Raw genomic sequence first — 22666 nt, 5'->3', positions numbered from 1 at the left:
CCAGATCCCTCAACTGGTTACTGAACGAATTATGGTATATTTATTCAAGGGAATAGTACTTAACAATAAAAACGAACAAACTACTGATATGTACAACAACATTGATGAAAGACGCCAGACATATAAAGTTGTGTGCTATAAGATTCCATTATATGAAATTCTGGAAAAGGGAAAGGTGTAGTGAGAAAAATCAGAACGGTGACTACCAAGGGCCAGGGGGGTGACTGCCAGAGGGGCTGAGGGACTCTTGAGTGATGAAAATGTTCTGTATTTTGAGTTTGGTGGTGGTTACACAACGGGATCCATTGTTGAAAACTTACTGAATTGTGCATCTTAGGTGGATTCATCTTCCTGTCTGAAAATTATAACTAAAGGATGCTGATTTTAAAAATTTACTGAAAGTTCCTGAATTTTAGAAGCAAAAACATTAAGGGAAGGAATTAATGAGGCCAGGTATGGACATTGGTCATGCTTTAAGTTGAGGGAGATAGTGCGGTGATGCAAAATTTTCATTGTCTCCCTAACTAAGTGGGTCATTTTGGACAAATCATTTAACTTCTCTGACCCTCAGCTTTTACAGGCATAAAACAAGGAGATTGGAGGAAATGACCTTTCTTTACAATCCTGAAATGGACAAAAGATATAGGTGGTTTTTATATCATAGGGACATATCTTGAGGGATATTTTATCAACAATTTCAGTTCCATTTTATCAGGCTATATTAATAAAATTGAGAAAGGAAACCCTAATTTATGTAGTTTGACAGTATTTCAAAACAAGTTGAAATGGAAAGGTTGAGTAAGCAAATACAGGAAAGAAAGTAGCTCCCTAAATTAAGTTTTCATATAAAAAATTCCTCTGATGTGCCTCTATTTGCACAGAACGTTTTAACAGTTCTGAAGATTAGTCACCGTCAACGGACCAGTAGAGTTTGGGGTATCAAAAACACATGGGGTTATTAAGTGGTAGACTTGAAAATATCCATTGGTGCTTGTCATTAGGAAAAAAAGAAACAATAGAGGAAGTGTTAAAATAGTGGAAATGTAACAAGGAAACCTTGTGCTTTAAGTGCCACAATACTGAATAACTTCAAGGGATTGGCTTAAACTCAAACAGGAAATTGACCAAATCAACATTTGGCTTGAGATAATGAAGTGATAAAAGGAGGGATGGGGGAGTACCACTGTGAGTGAGAAGGAGGCAATAGAAGTGCTGTGTTCAGCTACAGGCTGTTTCTGAAAAGTGTTTTTAATTAAACCTCTCCATCCAGTGTTCATGAAACCTAAATACAATACTGAATTAGTGCCTTTGGGAACAGGTATAAAGAAACAACAGTAACAAATTGGACCCCCAAAAGCACCTCCATCTTTTCCAGACCAAACCCTACACCAGTTTTCTTTATTGATGGGCCTATTTCAGGCAGTAATAAGGCAATTAAGAAAAGGAACCTATTGTGAAAACAGATGAAGAAGGGACCAAATTGCACAAACCAAAAAATGAGTGCTGTTGTTCTCACCCCCTCAATCTCCCTGAAGGAGATTGGATCTGCACCCCAGTACCTGAGAATGAGAACCTGACATTAGGAGGCAAGGTTTGGTTGCCAAGGAACAAACCACAAGAAGCCAATGAAGAAACCCAGGTTGAAAAGGCAGAGGAGTTAACCAACTAGCCTCAGAGTCCAAAACCAGAGTTAGTAGCAAGCACAAAGGGCCTGGGATTAAGCTAAGACTGTCAGAAGTTGCACCAATGAACCTAAGAAAAATGTAAACATGCTCTCTCTTTCTTCTCTCTTCCCCTCTCCCCTCTCTTTCTGTGTATGTGTATGCAATCATTTTTTTCTTACTCAGACCTCCAAACTTGAAACTGCATTGACACAAATCAGAGTTGCCACAGGACTCTAAATGATGTAGCATATTTTAGTTTATTCATTGTGGAGTCTTTGAGATAGCAATAATAATGGCCAACATCTATGAAAGGATTTCTGTGTGTCTGACACTGTTTAGGCACTTCACATACATTAACTTATTCATCCTCATAAAATAAAACAAAAAACTTTATACACTAGGTACTGTTATCATCCCCGTTTTGACACAGAGTTCAAGTTTTTGCCAAAGGTCACACAGCTTGCAAGCAGCCGAGCAAGATTTCACTCCCAGAAAGTCTGGCTTCCAAGTCCTTGCTTTGTTTCTTCCTGAATTTCAACATAGTGACCAGCTATCACTGGGTTTATATTTTTAATGCTTATTTTTCAAATCATTTTTCAAATTATTATTAACAATTACAGGTGAGTGGAGTAGCCTAGAGGGACCTAGGCCTAGAATTAAAACCACACTTGGGATGTGCTGATCCCCAGAGGAACAAACCCAAAAGCAGGTGCAGGGAGGAAGTTTGCTCCTGCGGCCTGAGCATGGTGTCTGGAGGGTGTGGCAATAGTCAACAGGTGGTGGTAGTACAGCCCAGCAGCTAGCCCCAAAAGGATAGCATGGGTCGGTGGACCCCTACCAGGCAGAGAAAGATCATCGAGGGGAAATGCAGACAGGCACTCGTCGTTGGGCCCCTAGCAAAGGTTTCAGTGTGTCTCCTACTCTAGAAGAACTTGAAATGGCACCAAGATATAATTCAGGCAAATAAAATCAGGATGGGATCTAGTTGCAGCTACAGATGAGATTAGATTCATCGTCATGTTTGCACCAAGGCCTGCCTCCCGGTGTGCAGTAGGGAGACTAAGGCAGACCCTTCCTGGAAGAGTTGGGATTCATCTGAGGAGTTGCTTTGGCTTAAAGATTCCCCCAACAGCCTTGCCCAACCTTCTTTACATGGCCCCGTGGTCTAGGATGCCTCCACTGAAACCCTGTCTTTCTGCTCAGGATGAATCACGCATGGTGGTCTGACAGCTTTCCCAGCCTCCCCCTGATTCCCGCCCCATTTTCTCTCACAGGTGTTTCCCCTAATAAAATCCTTTTACATTTAATCCCATTTGGCCTTCTGCTTCACAGAGAACCCAAACTAACAAAAGCATCTTATATCTGTATCGTACGTCACGGTTTACAAAGCATTTTTATATATATTTGTTCATTTGCCCTTACATGTATGTAAGCAGGGTAGGTACATTTACACCCATTTTACAGATTTGGAAAGTGAAGCTCAAAAAGCTCAAGTACTGTTTCTGTTGTAGGCAGCCTCTAAGATGGCTCCTGATATTTCCTACGTTCCTTTGAATGTGAGCTGGACTTACTGACAGACTTCTAATTCTCTTAATTCTCATGAATGAAATACACTAAAAGTGATGGGCTATCACTTCCAAGGTTAGATTGTAAGAAACTGTGGCTTCAACCTTGAGTGATCTATCTTGCTCCTACCTGATCACTTGACAACTGCCATGTTGTCAGCAGCCCTCTGGAGAGATCCATGTGGCAAGGCCGAGGGCTGCCAACAAGCACAGGAATGGATTGGAAGTGAATTGTCCCTCCTCTCCCAGAGAAGCCTACAGATGAGGCCATAGTCCCAGCCAAAAGCTTGACTGCAGTCATGTAAGAGACCTTGAGCCAGAGACACACAGATAAGCCATGTATGAATTCTCGACACACAGTAATGGTGAGATAATAAATGTTTATTGTTTTAAACTGCTAAGTTTGGGGGCAATTTTTAAATATCAGTAGAAAACTAATATAGTATCTGACATCACAGAGTTTGTGAATGACAGAATACTTTTAAAAGCTTTGTTTAGCTGCACTTTCTTCCCATCTCTGCCCTGATTTTTCAATACTACCTGACTCCATTATTTTTACAAAGAGCCAAACTTGAATCACTAGTTCTTTTTTATGGCCCTTGTTCAATAATCATTTTTTTTCCCTCTAGTAGGAAACGTTCCCTAAATCTCAGTGGCTTTCAACATCAAACATGCATTTTTGGTTCATGGGTCTGTGGGTTGACTATGGCTCTTTGGGACCCTGCTCAAATCTATTCAGTACTACTTTTGATGTCTTTGTATCTCAGTACCCAGGCTAGAGGAGATGCCCTTCTCTGGAGAGCCTGGTCTTTTGGCCAAGGCAGGCGAGCGAGCCAAACTGAATGTTACAAGTGCATTTATGTTTTGTTTTGTTTTGTTTTTTAACATGGGCAGGCACCGGGAATCGAATCTGGGTCCTCTGGCATGGCAGGCAAGCATTCTTGCCTGCTGAGCCACCGTGGTCCGCCCGCATTTATGTTTTTTTGCTCAGAAGTGGATACATTATGTCCATTCACATTCTGCTGGCCAAAGCAAATCATTTAGTTAATCCACCAATGTGATAGGATTGTGTACCCCATCTGGAGAGTAATGGGAAGATAGATGGCAAAGGACGTGTAATAAGTGGGAACAATAGTTGGGAGAGTGAAGCTCAAATCACATATGGAAATTACTGTTATGAATTTAGACCACATCAATTGTTGAAGAATTACTGTTTAGAAATTTTTTTTAATTAAAGCGTTAAGAGTAATGAATTAAGTTTCATTAGAGCACATTATGGGAACACCAACTCTCACTGAAACCTTGAGTAGAAGGGTAGAAAACACTTGACTGTCATTTGGAGCAGGAATTGGCAGAGCAGCCACATCTAAAATGAATGACCATGGTTTGGTCCTGATATATTTCCTGGTTACAACATTTAGAGGTGAGAATCTGTATCCTGCCAATATTGTGTTCATTTAAGAGGTGTTTTCTATTCTGTTTTCAAAATGGGTATGAAATCTAATGGGAAAATATGAGATTCTTTGCTTAATCCCCTGATCCATGAAATCTTTACCATGTCCTATCAGCCCTGTATTGGCCAGGAACAGTACTAGAATTTCTGAAAAGTTGTTAGTGCTATCCCTTGAAGGAAGAAAAAAAAAGAAGAAGCAATATTTTTTCTCTACAGCCAAATGTTCCGGTAATGATTTTCCACTCTTTGCCTATCTTGATGCTTTAAATAGAGTTTGGGTTAAAAATATCTGCTATAATAAAATAAGAAACAAGTACCTAGCAAATTAGGAAGTAGGCAAAGCTACTTAAAATAATTCTGAAGACTATTGAAGGTGTAGTCCTACTAGATTTTTTTTCTTTAGAAATGTCAATATTTCAACCTTTTCTAGGCAGTATTTTCTCAGCTGATTTCAACATGAATTAAAATGGCACAACCAGACTTTCAATAAAAATTTAGCATCATTGATATGTGTTGATGTCTGGCAATCCTGCTGCTTTTACTCCAGCTATATGAGAAGCCCATTCTCTGTGCTATCTGAGAGCTCAATGCAAAAAGTGCTCTAATAAGTGGAAAAGCCACAGTGGAGAAAACTGAAGGGTTGAAGACAATGGTGTACCTGGATATGCAACATGAAATCATTTGCTTCAAGAGAGTGAGAACTAGGGGAGAAAACATATGTACAATGAACTTTCTCTACCTTTTCTTCCTACTTCAGTGTTCACAGTTTCTAGTTTTTCATAAACTTAATTTCCAACTTTCAGGCCAAAGATTGGACAATAATATTTTGTGGTTTTTCTAAGAGGAATAGAGACCTCGTTCTGAAATCTAGTCCCTGCCTTTAGTTCTTCCAGAGCTAGTGTCTCTGTGTAGAAAAATATTTAAGTGTAATTTATCCACATATGACTAAAGTCACAGGATTGCAACATGGCTTTTTCAAGTCTTTACAGAAACATCCTAAAACAACACCATGAGAATATTGTTCCATGAAAATATGTTAATGCGGATTGGTCACTCCTTCTGTCTCCTCTCAAAGTCCTTCTCCATGTCACTGGATCCCCAGCTTTCCTCACATCTTTACTTCCCCACACCTCTTTTTACTTTCCCAGTATTTTTCTTCTGTTTCTCATACTTAACCAGCCATAAAACTGAAAAACTTTTTTTTTCATTTGTTATAGTTATCAGCAATTAAGGACAAATAAAAAGTATAAATACTTACTAGTAAACATATGGGCTTTTAAAAAATAAATTCGCTAGGGTTGAGAGGCTATTCTGGAGGCTACTCTTAATGCAAGCTTCAGCTAGATATTGCTAATTGCCACGGTTTGCCAAACCCCAACCAACATCATTCCTGTTAACCCTAAAGAACACCTAGGGCTCTGAGATCCTACAAAGGTTGCACACACTAAGCTTATTTATCAGAAACCTAAAATCTTCGGATGGTTGCTAGGCCAGATAAGTTTAGAGCTGCCAGTCTCTCTAAGAACATCAACCAGTTCCATCCCCCATCTCATTTTTCAAAACCCCTTTCCAACATGAAAAAGTTAGAATGGGCATAGCCCAAATATCCCTAAAAATAGGGAGAAGGATCAAAAGAGAAGGAGAATTTTTGACAGAGAAGTTATAAGATTTAACAAATGCATATGATTACTGAATTATTATATTGGTTTTTGTTTTTAGTCTCCAGTGTCTTAGAGCAGCTAGAAGGAAATACCTGAATTGTGGACCTGTAACACATACCATACATTGAAATCTGTTCTATAACTACTTGTTAAAATGTACTTGGAAATGTATTGGTTTTTTGTATATATTTTACATTTCACAATAAAAAGTATAAAAAAATAGATTTGCAATGCAGACAACTAGATAGTCTCTTTAAATATAATTTTTCTTCTGTACTTATGCATCCTATTATTTATTATTCAAAGGAGGTTTATTACTAGATTTCAATCTTTAAAAAAAACTCCCTACTTCTGTTTCTATACAATTAACAAAACAAATAAGGGATTTAGACATCAGGATGTTGACATTGAGGATTATGATAGATGTCATTAAAAACAGCACTTAAACACTGAACTTTTTAATAGGGATCCCCATGTTAAATAAAATTATATGTATTCTGTTGAGCACTTGGTTTCATAAAAAGCACAGTTGCACACTAATATTTTAAAAGACTAAATATCCCCAAATAAGATTTTTGAACAATTTGGAAAGATTTTCAGTCTTAGAGTCCATTGATAATTATTTGTTGGAAAACGCAGACTAGCTTCCTTGTAAAACAAGATGATCAACTTAAACTTCAAGGTATATTGTTTTGTCTTATTTATTCATTTTCTGTAATTCATCAACCCATTCTCATCACATCACGTGAATTTCAGTTATTTCTTTAATGGTCTTCTCACTTCTCAAAGATTTGTCATAGGGGGAATAATAATAATAAGGCCTCAGATCTTGAGAATATGCATAAACTAAGGGAAACTGTGCATATTTTAAAAAGGTGTCTAGAATATGTTGAGAAATTGTTTTGTGGTATTTATGGCTTGATTTCATTAATTCCATTTTTATATACTTGAAATTACTTACAAAATTTTTAATTCACCCAGTCCTATTAAGTACATTTAAAATATGAATAAACATAGTGCTAAATATATTGTTGAAGCATGCTATCCTGTAGCATAGAAGGCACATCTTGGAGTCTGGATGTTTTGGCACTTTGTGTGTTATAAGACCCACATTTTAGTTTACAGTTCATATTTTTGCACTTATTTTTTACAGTAGGAAATCCAAACTCATATATGTTTGGATTTTAATGTCACATGCATAGATTTTTTAATACACTCACTCAGTATTTTAACCACGGATATGAGTAAGAACAATTAGATAGTCACTGAGGGAATGCCATTAAAATCTGACATAACTGACGGCAAAAATTTGTTCAAATTCTTTGGTGATTCAGAACACTTAGTTTGTGTTCCTAACACTGTTTCCTGTTCTTGGCCAGATGCACAGCCACAAGCAAAACAGCACCAAAGACTCTGAGAAAGGTCATTGTTGAAGAGAACTGGAAACTGAGTCATTCTCCCAAGACCTCCCGCCACAAATTCAAAATTAGAGGGAGTTGGAGACATGGAAATAACTGGCAATCAATTATAACGGTGTTTCCAAATATTCATGATGCATTTCCCCATCACAATTAAAAGAAACATTACTAAACTACTTCTTCTGTTTGTATGAAAGCAATAAAAATTGGTGACCATGAACATTATAATTTATTTCTGCATGCAATGCCACAAGCAGCACTTGAAATTTGATTCCACTTTCTATCAGGGTTCTCTCATCAAGCAACTGAAGCTCAAACAAATTATCATATTGGTGATCCCTGTCTGTGCAATTTGGCAACTCTGGCAAGTGAGACCTAAGTTTTGTACTGTGGAGCCAGAGTATGAAATTTAGGTTTCTGCCAGACTGCAATGGTCAGGTAGCATATTGTAAGGAAGGCTATTGAGGATAGAGCCATATTTTAGGCCCAGATCATAATACTAAATTACTGCTGCCCATTATACAGACTTTTAATGCAATATAATTTAATTTCACCAATATGGCTAAATAGTGAGGGGTGTCAACCAAAATGAGAACCTCCTAAAAGGAACCAACCTTGTGTGGGGATGATTGTCTATACCATGTGATTTAAAGTTGCAATTGGAGACCCTTCCTCTCAAAATACTGTCTCTGCTGTTGTCTGAAATTTATCAGGAATAATTACTTCCATTACAGTATGTAATACTCTACAACAGATGGGCTGCTGTTAAATGGAGGTAATTTGAGGATGGACACCTACCCTATTAAATACTCAAAATCCAAGAGCAAATCATTCTGTTAATTCATTCTATGATTCTTGCATTTGTTCACTCACCAGTTCATTTATTCCTACAACTGAAATTTATAGAGCAACTTCTACATGCCAAATGCTCTTCTGGGTGATGGAATCTTGAGGAACGCCCTTGAGCAGCTAGCTCATCTCCAGTTGGCAGTAGAGCACTAAACTGGTGATAGACCCAAAATGGGGAAAGAGGCACAGAAAAAGGGAAAGAGATTTGCCAAATCAGACTCTGCTTCTTCACAGTTTTGCCTAAAGCTGGCACTGGAGGTGCCCACAGGTGTCCACCCTCAACCACAACTGGTGAAGTGTGCAAAAGCTGCTTTCAAAAAGGGAAGTTGACATCGGAAATACTGGGTTCCCTAGAGTCCATGATTGCCTTGGTTAGGAACAAGTTTTCCTTAGCATTTTAAAAATGCCATGCAGTAAATGCTTTAGAGGCGGAATCCAATTAGTCTCCTAAAGAAACTCCTCAACATATTATGATGCATATGCTCAGCAAGTCTAAAATTGAAAATTTCATCTTCCTGATCAAGCCAACTCCCCTATTTTTGACAATGGTTCCAGACACCAGACTTGAAATTTCAAAATCACCTTTGCTTATACATTCCAATCCCTTTTCTCACCTCCTATGTTGCATTTTTGGCCACATTCCTTTCATTCTCCTTTCACAATTTCTTCCTTCTTGCCTATCTCCCACCCCAATCTGAGCTAATGTATAAACAACTTAACTCATCTCCCTGTCCCAGTATTTTAATCCCTTCTATTCATCCTGAAAACTGCCACTATAACATCATTTTGATCATGTCATTCACACATTTGGTACAATATAAAGATTCCCCAAATTTGGTTGGGGGTCCTTGTTGTATCTCAAATGTACAACTTGCACTATACACCTTAAGTCTTGTGGCCCTTCAGATAAAATCTGAACTCTCTAGATCGATATTAAATTTGCCCTCAACTTATCTTGACCATTTTATTTACGCCATTCATTTTGTTAAGGCCTCTGTTGCAGTCAAAATGGTTTGCTTACCACTCCTTAACTACTCTTCATTTTTTACATGTACACATATTTACTCATAATGCTTTTACTCACACAAAGAGGGAGAAGGAGAGAAAGAGAGAGGGAGTTAGGAAGAGAAATTTCCTTTTTCTACTACTTTAAAAAGATAGTGCTTCCCTTCTGAAAGCCTTTCTTAATTTTTGAGACTGAGGGGATCATTCCATAATCTGAACTCTTCCTTACTTCACTGTTGTGTTCATTCTTTCAGTAAATATTTGAAAGGCACTTAGAGAGAGATTCCAACATGTTTAAGACTTACCTGTGCAATTCTTTGCTTAATTAATCATATGGAGAGATAGAAAGAGCTCTGAATTAAGAGCTTCAGATTTGAACTTTATACTGTTTCTGACCATTCTTGGAACTTCTCTGAGTCTGATTTTCAACTGTAAAATGAAGTTTTCTAATATCTAACCTCTTACCCACATACAGTTTTCATGGGGATCCTAGGAACTGATCATTATTGGCTCCTTGTTATGTGTTATTTTGAAGTTATACATTACATAAATATAGATACACATGTATACACACACACACACACATTTACCCAAATTTGGGAGCTGATTCATTTTCTGTAATTCATCTGCCAGCATAGGGCCTCATTAAGTTCTCTAAATCTTCATGTATGCTATCTTATTAAAGTTTCTCAATGATTCTATGGCACAGGTAGGTCTTATTTTTATATGTAGACAAGGAAACTGGGCAATAATGTGGGTGCAAATACTTTGTGAACTGAAAAACAACTATAAAAATGTATCCTTTTGTTTGCCTGTGACCTGCTAATAAATCTCCTATTTTTATGAGGAAGATCTTTACTGTTTTCCCAAATTTTATTTTCCTTTCTTTCTTTTTTTTTTTTGCATGGACCGCACAGGGAATTGAACCCGGGTCTCGGGCATGGCAGGTGAGAACTCTGCCTGCTGAGCCATCATGGCCCACCCTCTTCAACTTCATTTTAAGTTCTTTTAAGGTATAGATGATTTTATATATTTATTTGTAACATCTCCTCTCATCATAGTTGCTAAAAGTGGTAATTGCCTCGTAAATATTTTCAGATTTACTTTGATAAGACAATTTATGTGATAGTTGGTTGATGATTTTACTTTATCACGTAAGGAGCATAAAAATTTCCCTCCCTTATAGGGTAGCAGCCATGTATACAATGACAAAGAGGTTATGGGGGGTGGGGATGGGGTACCAAGGAATGGAGATAAGCATCACTTATGTGGGCTGCTTCAGGGTATGTGTAATAAGTATATATACAGAAATTGCCTCATTTGTAAATATTTCTAAATATATTTAGATGAGTCAATCAAATGAGACCTAATGAGTCAATCAGCTCTTCCTTAATGAAGAGAAAATATTCAGGATATTTTAGTAAAAACATTTGCACCACATTTTGGAAGCAGTCTATGAGTAAGGAGGCAACTTAGGAGACCCTTATTTCCCTAATGATGAATACAATGGACAAGATAATGACAGACACTCATGAAACTAATTTTGAGAACTTGTCTTTGATGATTTAAATAGAGAAAGTAAAACTAGTTTATACTCGAGCCAGGATTTGTTTGTTATTTTGAAGTTAAAGCCAACCATCCTAGTGAACTTAATGAGAGTAAGAGAACTTAATGAGCCCTATGCTGATAGATGAATTTCAGAAAATGAATCAACTCCCAAATTTGGGTAAATGTATGTGTGTGTGTGTGTATACATGTGTATATATATATTTCTGTAATGTATAAATGTATTCCTTTGTTGGAAATTGCTAATGAATTCAGAGCAATGTTGTATAAAAAGAAAATGCTAGAGTTAAAAGGCTGGCTCATTCAACAGTAAAAATATGTTCTCTAGGTATAGTTGATAATTTAAAATTCTTGGTTAAAAAAGTGAATTTAATTTCTCCATGTTTTTCCTTCTCTTTGATTAGAAAGAACATATCTTTGGTACTTTGCTCATCTGAAGTCAGTAGTTTAGGATAGCATCCTGTAAATCCATTCTTTTCAGGATAAAACAGGATGCCTGGCATGAATTACATTTCCTTTATCGCACTGGGTTACATTCCAAGTGCCATTCTACATCTAATCTCATGTAGATGTGTAACATCTACATTTCTCAAGTCAATATGCATGAAATGAAGTATGATCTAAGGAAATTAATCCAGCAACCTCTTAAGAGAAGATGACAATTTAAGGAAACCCAGTCTCTTTTCAACCTATCAACGTCTCATATTTTCCCTTTATCCACCAGAGGGGGTTATGTTCTTCCATCCTAAAAGGCCATGGAATCATCCAAACAAAACTTCAATGTATACAATAACCTTGTTTCTTTTGAAACCAGATTAATTAAATAATATAGTATCATGACTGCCAAAAACATCAATGAAAGTTCCTTTGAAAACATTTCTGACTCAAAGATAAGTATCTATGGTTCTTGTCCTTCCTAAAGTTTTGCGAAATCAGTGAGTTTTGAAGTAGCTGATTTTGTTTTAGTTGTGAAAGGCGAATTTACATAAAGTAATGCTTTCTGCGGCCATTCAAAAGACTGCTGTGCATTTTTTTAATGTGATTGATTTTAACTTACTAGGGTTGATAACTGGGCTACTTTCTTTTTGGTCAGTAAGGAGGCAAAGCAGCCCCTTATTTTTAAAGGATGTATTTAAGAAATAGTGGGAGAATTAAATAAATACATACATTTATAGACATTTATAATAAATATCATGATATATGAATTAGAAGTGATATAGCATGGTTTGAATAGTCACACAATATTTGTACTTGAAAATCGATAACATGTACAGAGTTTGTTTATAACATATAAATATATAACAGTCAAATATATAATTGTCATCATCTATCATAGTAATGATTTTCCTTTAACAAATTCCAAATCAATAAGACAAGAATGTTTTTTGTTCTTTAAACCTACTGAAAAATAATTTGAATTTCAAAATAGCCAATCATATTTGGTTGTTAAAAGATAATCAGACTAATTGGTTAGAAATAATCATTTGCCAAACTGATGAGATATCATAATTATAATTGGCTTTGCTGCTAGGTCAGTTGTTTAGTTATTTCCATGAATAAGAAAAAGCTGAATCAAAATGCAGAATCATCAGTTCAGTTGAAAAGAAGAGCTGCCATTTGTGAAATACCAAACATATTATGTCGACCAGTTTTTTTCCTCATTCTAATTATTTTCTAAAATAAAAAATATTTTTAGTTTCTGAAGATTATTTCCTTTGAATAATAATTGCAGTAGTGGTTCCAAGTGATGGGTGAGTACCAGACTGACTTATACAACTTCTAAAAATATTGATGCTTGGAGCTCATCTGCAGGAATGCTGATTCAGCAGGCCCAGGTGGGCTCTCACACTGGAAATTAAAATCTCCTCGTTAACTATAATCTGCAGCCCATGTCAAGCACCACTGCCTTGCATGAGGAGCTAATTGTACCTAAATATGTGAGTCTTCTTGCTTTTTGAAGGTATAATATTAGAAAGTCTTTGGAGTCAAACCTCCTATGGTATGAGTGAGCATCAAGGCCTCAAAATACCTATGTGTTGTAGTGAATTCCATATTATAGTGCAAATAAACATACATTTGAAGTCCTGTATTGTTTCTTAGTAATTTGTGCTGCTTGGAGATCTTCCAAATACTGCTAACAAGGTTTGTGAAAGGACTTAAAACATCATGGAAAATTTTTTTGCTCTAGTCAAGAACAAATATTTACAAACAATGATTCCCAATAGACCAAAAACCCTATAAATAACTGTTGTGCTTTTGTAAATATATTAACATACAATTATAGTCATTTTAAAACAAACTGAGCAAATTATTTATCTCCAATGGTAAAGTCACATCTAAATAGGGATTTTCTAAAAACTGGGAAGTTAAATTATATGCATCCAAAAAGAACTTGGTCTGTTTCATGATGAAATGTGTCACCTACAATTCATTTTAGGATCTTTAAATAGGATATTATATATATATATATATATATAACTAATTTATAGCAACAATTTAAACAATATGAGAAAATTCTTAGTGTTGAACAAACACAAATGATCACATTTTTTCCATCTAGAAAAAGGAAGTCTTTTCAATCCATTTTCAACATTTACTGAAAAGCCACAAACACACTGACTAATAGATATGGGGGTTCCTTTAGGGGTGGTGGAAATGTTCTAGAAGTAGATAGTGGTGATGGTTGCATAACATAGTGAATATCCTAAAAACCACTATAATGTATACTTTAAAATGGTGAACTTGTTATATGAAGTATATCCCAAGTTAAAATATATTAAAAAAGAAAAAAGGCACTGAAGCTATAAGGAGGAACAAGTTACAGTCCCTGATCTCAAGGAATTCAGAGGCCAGTGGAAGGAATGATTTTATATTGACATAATTAGAGTGTCCTTAGGACCTTCTGCATTTAGTAAACATGGTGAGAGCTATGGGTGTCTGTAAGAAGTCCAGAGGATAAGATGTGGTTATGGTCATAGTGGTGTGTGAGTATTTATGTGTATTGATAATAGGTGTTTGTATTAATGATAGGTGAAGAAGAGGGGTGGAAGTCATTGAGAAGTCAGAGATAGTTTCAGGATTAATTAACTCATTCTATTTGTCAAGTTTTGTGGAGTCCTTTCTCTGTACTGACATGGTTTTTTCCTTCAGAAAGCTTGTAATCCTGTAGGAGATTTGTCCAGATTAGCCAGAACAACCACGAAGAGTATGTTCAATGACATGTGGACGTGGAAAGTGCTCTAGGGAGTGAAAATAAGGAAAAATCTCTAAAAAGGAAGTGGCATTAAATGGGGCTTTGAAGTCTGGGCAAGATTGTTTCTAGAGGAAAGAATAGCATCAAAGGGAAGAAGCAAGAAAACAAGGGGCATATCTGGGGGCCATTTGTTTCTCCAGTTCTGTTAGGGAGTACGTTTTGTCCCCTAAATCCAGGTCCTGTTTTCCAGTCCAAGAACAATTTCTGAGTGGTGCCGCTAATATCAAACCCTAAACTCATAGTGAATTTATAATTGGAACCAGTTTAACATTTAATTATATACTATTTTGCATTGTTTTCTGATTGCTTATTATATTTTTAACTTCTTGCCTTTTTACAATCTCACTTCTTGGAGGGCAAGGGGCTGCATTTCTACACATTTGGTACGTTTCTCATTGTCTTCCATGGTGTTTAGTTAGGTACACAGTACAGACTCAATAAATATTTCTTTATTAATTGATATATGGCCAAATGTGATAGTGGAAGGGTTGTTAGAAAAAAATATAGGACATCTAACTAAATTTGAGTTTCCAACAAATAATAATTTTTTTAGTATACGAATATTGCATGGGACTTATACTAAAACAATCATTTGTTGTATATCTGAAATTCAAATTTAACTGTATTTGTATTTGCTAGCCAGCCCTAGGTGGTGGTGTATTTTTTATGGCTTTGTTAAAGCTTACAGTATACTAGGTATCAATTCCTAGCCCTTCTTCCAAGAATAAACTCACTTATTTTGTTGCCTGGGAGCTGGTTCTTCCCTGAATAAGAAAACTGCATAAAATAAGAAGAATGGTAGAAAAAGGACATTTGTGAAGCAAACATCAGTGGCTGAAGATGAATGAATGAACATTCAGGGGTTAAGAATGGATGAATGTGAGAGCCTGAAGATTACACAGGCTGCAGCAAGGAAAGAATGGAGGTGACATGTATTCTGAATAGCGAGTTGGCTTGGCAAAGATAAGTTCTAGGGAAGGAACATAGGCTAAGAATAAAAGCCTTTTAAAACTAAATTTGTCATATATTTTTCAAAAATATGACAATAATTTGCAGTTGATGACATGACAGCTTCTTACAAAACTTGCAGGCAATTTTTCTCTCCCCTAATATATAGGCATGGATATAGATTATGTCCTTGTCTATAATGTCATTTCATTGGTTTTTTGTGGACCGAAGGCTTGTTTTTCCATACCATAGGAAGTATTGAGCTTTAGGCAACCAGGAAGCAGATACAGATAAATGATAATTTAAACCATTTACTTCAAAATCCTTTGACATTCACCCAGTATCCTAGATAACTGTTTAATGGGCAGTAGTATAAGCCAGAGAACTTGCTCCCCAATCTAGATCCCTATATATTTCAGCAATGTATTGCTGATACCACCCAGGTTAAATGGGATAAGATGCAAAAAGCAAAAACAAACCCTTAGAATAGACTGAAAATAAACTTGATTTATGATGATACTTCACATGATTTTATATATATGTATATCTGTAGGAGGTAGAGGGGGTGTCACTGAGGAACTTTTGTTTCCAAAGCTAATGAAGAACAAAGAAAATGTGATCTCATGGCCCAAGTTTGTTTTCAATTCAACTTCAGAGAGGTAAACCTGCTCTTCTAGGGACTGCAGGAGGGCTGCTAAACTGTCCTGCCTTGAAAACCTTTTTCCCCATAAATCAGCTGTATTACCAAAACAGCACTTGTCTGTACTGTCATTTCTTCCTCTGTCTCCTGATTGCTATTCATGCATGGCACTTAAACATAGATAGGATGAAGAGTTATGGGCTAAATATCCTTGCATTTTTTATACATTAGTTGTCCTGTGTCCCCCAAATAAGACTGAAGCACTTATGCTGACTTAGAGGATGACATCTAGAGGTAGCCAGAGGTTTCTACCTCTTCCAGTTTATCATAGTTTGCCAAAGACTTAAATGAAGATATAAATGAGCACATATATAATTTGCTTTTGAGGCTAATGTTGGGAATTACAGAAAATTCCATGATTGTGTTACGATCCCAAATACAAACAAACAATAAGGCCAAATCTAACAACATGAAACTTAATATGGTTAAATTTAAGAACTTAACGGATCTCTCTCACACACATACATGCACACACACACATATACACATACAAACACATGCAAAGCTGCATTTCTGTGTGTTGAGAGGAGCATAGGCTAATTGGTACTTGTACAGCAAAGATTTATGGATTTTAGTTAAATAAAAGCCAGCAGTATGATATGACTACTGAGAAAGCTGTTGTACCTTTTGAGGTTGGCAGTAGACCTATAATGGTTTGAATGAGACAAGTGATTAGCTCTAGGAGGTGGAACAATCCTTGTGTTTCACGCAGCTCTGAAAACCTAAGAAATATGGACACACAAGAATACATTCAAAGGGGAGCAATCAATGGGAAGAGAAAACTCAGAAAGTGCCCCCATGAGGTTCACCAGAAGGAACTGGAAATCTTAGCCTAGGGAAGAGAAGATTCTAGGGCAATGAAAGTCAACTTCAAATTATTCATCAGTTATTTGAAAGGATATTAATGGCAAAAGAAATCAGACATGTTCTTATGAATGGTTTACCTAGAACTTATGAATTGAACTTGCAAAGACAAAGTTATTGGCTCAATATAAATAAAGACCGACTGTCAGAACAGGGTGGTTTATTTTAGAGTTCCTCAGATGGGAAGACCAAGAATAGACTGGAAAACCACTTGAATCGATGTTAAGAAATTCAAGCTTCAGAAGTATAAATGCATTAGATAACATTGAATGCCTGGGAGACAATATAAGATGGTCAGTTCAAGTTAAATTCTCTGAAGCCTCACAAATCTGGGTTTGAAACCCAGACCTGATATTTAAAGCCTGTGAGACATGGGAAAAGTATATAAACCTCGTTGATCCCCAGGTTCTTCATTTATAAAATATAAATAATAACAGAAACTAACTCAGGATTATTGGAAATATTAAATGAGAAAATTCATATAAAGTGATTAGCATAATATCATGCACAGAAGAATCATTTAATAATTGACATTTTGATTTGAGATTTAATCCTCTTCCAAACCCTGACAGTTGCAAATCATTTGTAACAAAGGCTTGTTTTACTTGGACTATCTTTGCATTGGGTGCACTAACAATATTCTCTACTGCTGAAAGCTTGACTCTTCTATTTATTTATTTATTTATTTAACTCACTCAGCATGAGGCCTTAAGATTCATTCATTCACACATTACTGGCTGGGATCATAGTATAGTTATATCCTATTAAGTACCTAGACATTTTTATTATTTATCAATATTAATATTACTTTGAGAAAGTAAAGAAGAAAAAGTAAATATAGAGAGTGACACCACCAATATGGTAATGTTAATACATTCCCTGAACACTTCCCAGACCCCTGCCAGAAATTCAGTGCATAAAAGGACAACTCTCACTTGCTTAAAGGTCTAGAGGACAGTAGAGACTGAAGGAAGACTCCACATCCTGAAAATTGCTATGCTGATCCCCCTGCTTCCCATCACTTGGTCCTGCACAGCTTGGGAGTCCTTTAGAGACAAAAAAGCCAGGGTTCCTCCCTCCCACTATAGTCAAGACTTCATAGTCACTCACAGGAGCATGCTAGAACCCCATGCATATCCAGGCACTAAGAGTTGATTCTGCCGAGACCCACTTGGGAGAGCTACATGCATAAGGTAAGGGAGGGGAGGTAGGAGGAAGGGAAGGAAGAGAAGCTGCATCTGGAAGGTAGGGCAAGTATGCAATCTAGTCAGTCTAGTTTCTGTTGGCTGGACCACCCTACACACAAAGCAAACTTTTCTGGAGTGAACCACCTTTCTCAGTTGGTGCTAAATGGTTCCCCTGGGGTGGGATACTGTAAAAGGGAAGAAAGTGGAGTCAGAAAAGCCTCAGGGAGACAAAAAAGAAAAAAGAATGGGGTAGTTAAACTGAACTGCTGTAAGACAAGAGATTCCCAGAGCTGAAAAGTGCAAGCAAAATAGAGAACTGAGTAAGGGAGAAAATTTAAACAAATCATAGAACTGGAGAGAAAAATCTGCACAAAAGAAACAGAAACAATGAAAATTTCCAGTGAAAGAAAAAAGAAAAGAAAGCTTTCTCCTGAAGTTGAAACAATTGCACTGAATGTGCATTTTAAAAAGTTGTACCACATATCTAGGACAAGAATCAGTTAAAGAAGAGTTGAAAAAATCTTATCAGCTAAACATGGGCTATTTTAAAGATCTAGAATACGCCAGATAAAGTATCAAAGAAGAGTATTAACACAAAGTCAATCAACAATAAAACTTGAGGCAAGAGACATAAGCAGACATTCAGAGTAAACTCATTGAGAAAATCAAGAGACAGCATTTGGAACAATTTATCAAAGAAGTTCAAATAAATCTGCAAAATCAGTCAAAGGTGATGAGGGAAAATATGCATAACAAGGAAAAGGATATAAGGAGACATTGTGTGAGCATAAAGAAGAATTTGAAAGTATAAATAGAAAATAACACAAATTATGGGGAAAAGTCAGAATAGAAGAGACTGAAAATACACTAGATACATACAACGGCAGATTTGAACAAGCAGAAGAATAAATCAGCAAACTAGAAGATAGTACAATAAAAATCTTCCAGACAAAAGAACAGATAGAGAAAAGAATAGAAAAATTCAAGAAGTATTTCATGGATGTGAGTGAAAGCACAAAACACAAAACATAAGTTTTATAAGTGTCCCAGAAGAAGAGAAGGAAAAAGGGGAAGGAAGAATATATGAAGAAAAATGGATGAATATTTCCCAACTCTTATGAAAGACATAAATATACATGACTGTCATGGTCAGGTTCATGTGTCAACTTGGCCAAGTGGTGGTACCTGTTTGTCTGGTTGGGCAAGTGCTGGCCTGTCTGTTGCGATGAGGACATTTCATAGAATTAAATCATGAGCATGTCAGCTACATCCACAGCTGATTCCATTTGTAATCAGCCAAAGGGGAGTGTCTTCTGCAATGAGTAATGCTTAATCTGATCACTGGAAGCCTTTTAAGGAGGATTCAGAAGAGACAGGCTCTTCCTGTTTTGGCTGGTGAGCCTCTCCTATGGAGTTCATCCAGACCCTCCATTGGAATTGTCGGCTTCACAGCCTGTCCTACGGATTTTGGATTCTGCGTTCCTGTGAGACACTTTTATAAATTTCATATTTGCAAGTGTTCCCTGTTGATTCTGTTTCTCCAGAGAACCCTAACAAAATACAATGACCAAGAAGTCAACATATTACAAACAGAATAAATCCTAATAGACCTACTCTGAGACACATATTAATCAGAATGTCAAATACCAAAAATAGAGAGAATTCTGAAAGCAGCAAGAAAAAAGAGATTCCTCACATAAAAGGGATCCTCAATAAGTCCAACTGCCGATTTTTCATCAGAAACCATGGAGGTGAGAAGGCAATGGAGGATATATTTAACATACTGGAAGAGAAAAACTGTCAGTCAAAAATGCTATATCTGGCAAAACTGTACCTGAAAAATGAAGATGAGTTTAAAATATTCACATACGAAAACTGGAGAGTTTGTCAATAAGAAATATGTCTAACAAGAAATACTAAAGCAAATTCTGTAGGTAGAAAAGAAAGACATGAGAGAGTGACTTGGAGTAGTGTGAAGAAAAGAAATGATGATTATCAGTAAGGGTAACTAAAAGGGTAAATAAAGAGAAAAAAAAAGATATGACATATAAAAACCAAAGGATAAAGTGAAGGAAGTACTGCATCTACAATATTAACATTGAGTGTTAATGGATTAAATTCTGCAATCAAAAGACACAGATTGGCAGAATAGATGAAAAAGCATGGTCTTATTATATGTTGTTTACAAGAGACATACTTTAGACCCAAAGAAACAAAGAGGTTGAAAGTGAAAGGTTGGAAAAAGATATTCCATACAAGTAGTAATGAAAAAAGAGCTGGAGTATTTATAATATCAGACCAAATATACTTTAAATGCAGAGCTCTTCTAAGAGAAAAGAAGGACAATATATATTAATAAAAGGGCCAATCCACCAAGAAGAAATAATCATAAATATTTATGCATCTAACCATGGTATTCCAAAATACATGAGGCAAACACTGGCAAAATTGAATGAAGAACTAGACAGCTCTACAATAATATTTGGAGACATCAATATACCACTCTCACCAATAGTTGAACATCTAGACATAGGATCAATAAGGAAACGGGAGTTGAATAATATGTAAATGAACTAGGTCTTACAGACATACACAGAACATTGTACTCCAAACAACAGGATAAGTATTCTTCTCAAGTGCACATGGATCATTCTCCAAGATAGATCATAGTTAGGTCATAAAATAAATTTCAACAAATGTAAAAAGATTGAAATTATATAATGCATTTTTTTCTGACCATAATGGAATGAAGCTGGAAATCCATAACAGCTGGAGAACTGGAAAATTCACAAATATATGGAGGTTAAGCAACACACTCTTAAAACAATCAGTGGATCAAAGAAGAAATTGCAAGGGCAGTCAGTAAATATCTTGAGACAAATGAAAACAAGAACACAACATATCAAAACTTATGGGATGCAGTTAAAGCAGTGTGGAGAGGGAAATTTATAGCCTTAAATGCTTACATTAAAAAAGAAGAGCTAAAATTAAAAACCAAATTGTACCCCTGAAGGAACTAGAAAATAGACAGCAAACTAAACTCAAAGGAAGCAGAAGGAAAGAAATAACAAGTATTAGAGCAGAAATAAATGAAATTGGGAAGAAAAAAACAATAAAGAGAATCAATGAAACCAAAAGTTGGTTCTTTGAGAAGAAAAACAGTATTAACAAACCCTTAGCTGAGCTGACAAAGAAAAAAGAAAGAAGAGGCAAATAAATAGAATTAGAAATGAAAGGAGGGACATTATTACTGACCCCACAGAAATAAAAGTATCTTAAGAGGATACTGTGAAACTCTGTATGCCAACATATTAGACAACCCAGATGAAATTTACAAAGCCCTAGAAACATACAAACAAGTTACATTGACTTGAGAAGAAACTGAAGACCTCAACAGACCAATTACAAGTAAAGAGATTGAATCAGTTATCAAAAATCTACCAACAAAGAAAAATCCAGGACCAGATGGCTTCACAGGTGAATTCTAACAATCATTCCAAGACGAGGTAATAACAATCCTGTTCAACTCTTCTAAAAAATTGAAGAGAAGATAACACTACCTCCCTCATTCTATGAGGCCATCATCACCCTCCCATCTATGCCCATTTGATTTTTGACAAGCCTTCCAAGTCAATCAACAAATGGTGCTCAGAGAGTTGAATCTCCACATGCAAAAGAATGAAAGAGGACCTCTATATCATACCATTCACAAAAATTAACTCAAAATGGATCAAAGACCTAAGTATAAGAGTCAGGACTATAAAACCCCTAGAAGAAAATGTAGGGAACTATCTTCAGTATCTTGTGGTAGATGATGGTTTCTTAGACTTTACACCGAAGGCATAAGTAGAAAGAAAAAATAGATAACTAGGAACTCCTCAAAATTAGAAACTTTTGTGCATTAAAGGACTTTGTCCCCAAAGTGCAAAGACATCCTACTCAATGGAAAAAAATATTTGGAAACTGCCTATCTTATAAGGGTTAGCATCTAGAATATATAAAGAATTCCTACAACTCAATGATAAAAAGATGAACAACTCAATTTAAAAATGAGCTAAAAATTTGAATAGACATTTCTCCAAAGAGGAAATACAAATGGCTAAAAAGCACATGAAAAGATGCTCATTACTAACTACTTTGGAAATGCAAGTCAAGGCCACAATGAGATATCATTTCACACCAACTAAAATGGCAAATATTAAAAAAAAATAACAAAAACAACAACAGAAAGCTACAAGTGTTAGGAAGGTGGTAGAGAAATGTGAATACTCATTTACACTGATGAGAATGTAAAATGGTACAGTTGCTGTGGAATACAGTTTGGCAGTTCCACAGGAAGCTAAGTATAGAATTGACTTATGATCTGGCAATCCTGTTACTGGATATATATCCTGAAGAACTGAAAACAGGAACTCAAACAGGTATTTGCATACCAATGTTCATTATGTCATTATTCACAATTGCCAAAAATAGAAGCAATCCAAGTGTCCATCAACCAATTAATGGACAAACAAAATGTCATATAAACATATA

General features: G+C 36.0%; 1 protein-coding gene across 3 annotated transcripts in view; it reads left to right on the top strand.

Annotated features, from left to right (window-relative positions):
- The window catches only part of SOX5 (SRY-box transcription factor 5), a 1211684-nt gene that overhangs the window by 147317 nt on the left and 1041701 nt on the right, over positions 1–22666 (top strand). Inside the window, exon 2 of one of the 3 annotated variants that reach the window (XM_077170299.1) lies at positions 10533–10628. The exons of the other annotated variants lie outside the window; for them this stretch is intronic. The gene's annotated coding sequence lies outside the window, so the exon portion shown is untranslated. The remainder of the gene's footprint in view (positions 1–10532; positions 10629–22666) is intronic. 3 annotated transcript variants of the gene reach the window in all.

Source organism: Tamandua tetradactyla, chromosome 7, assembly GCF_023851605.1.
Source record: "Tamandua tetradactyla isolate mTamTet1 chromosome 7, mTamTet1.pri, whole genome shotgun sequence".
NCBI classification, from domain to species: domain Eukaryota; kingdom Metazoa; phylum Chordata; class Mammalia; order Pilosa; family Myrmecophagidae; genus Tamandua; species Tamandua tetradactyla.
This window is presented reverse-complemented; position numbering and strand designations above follow the sequence as displayed.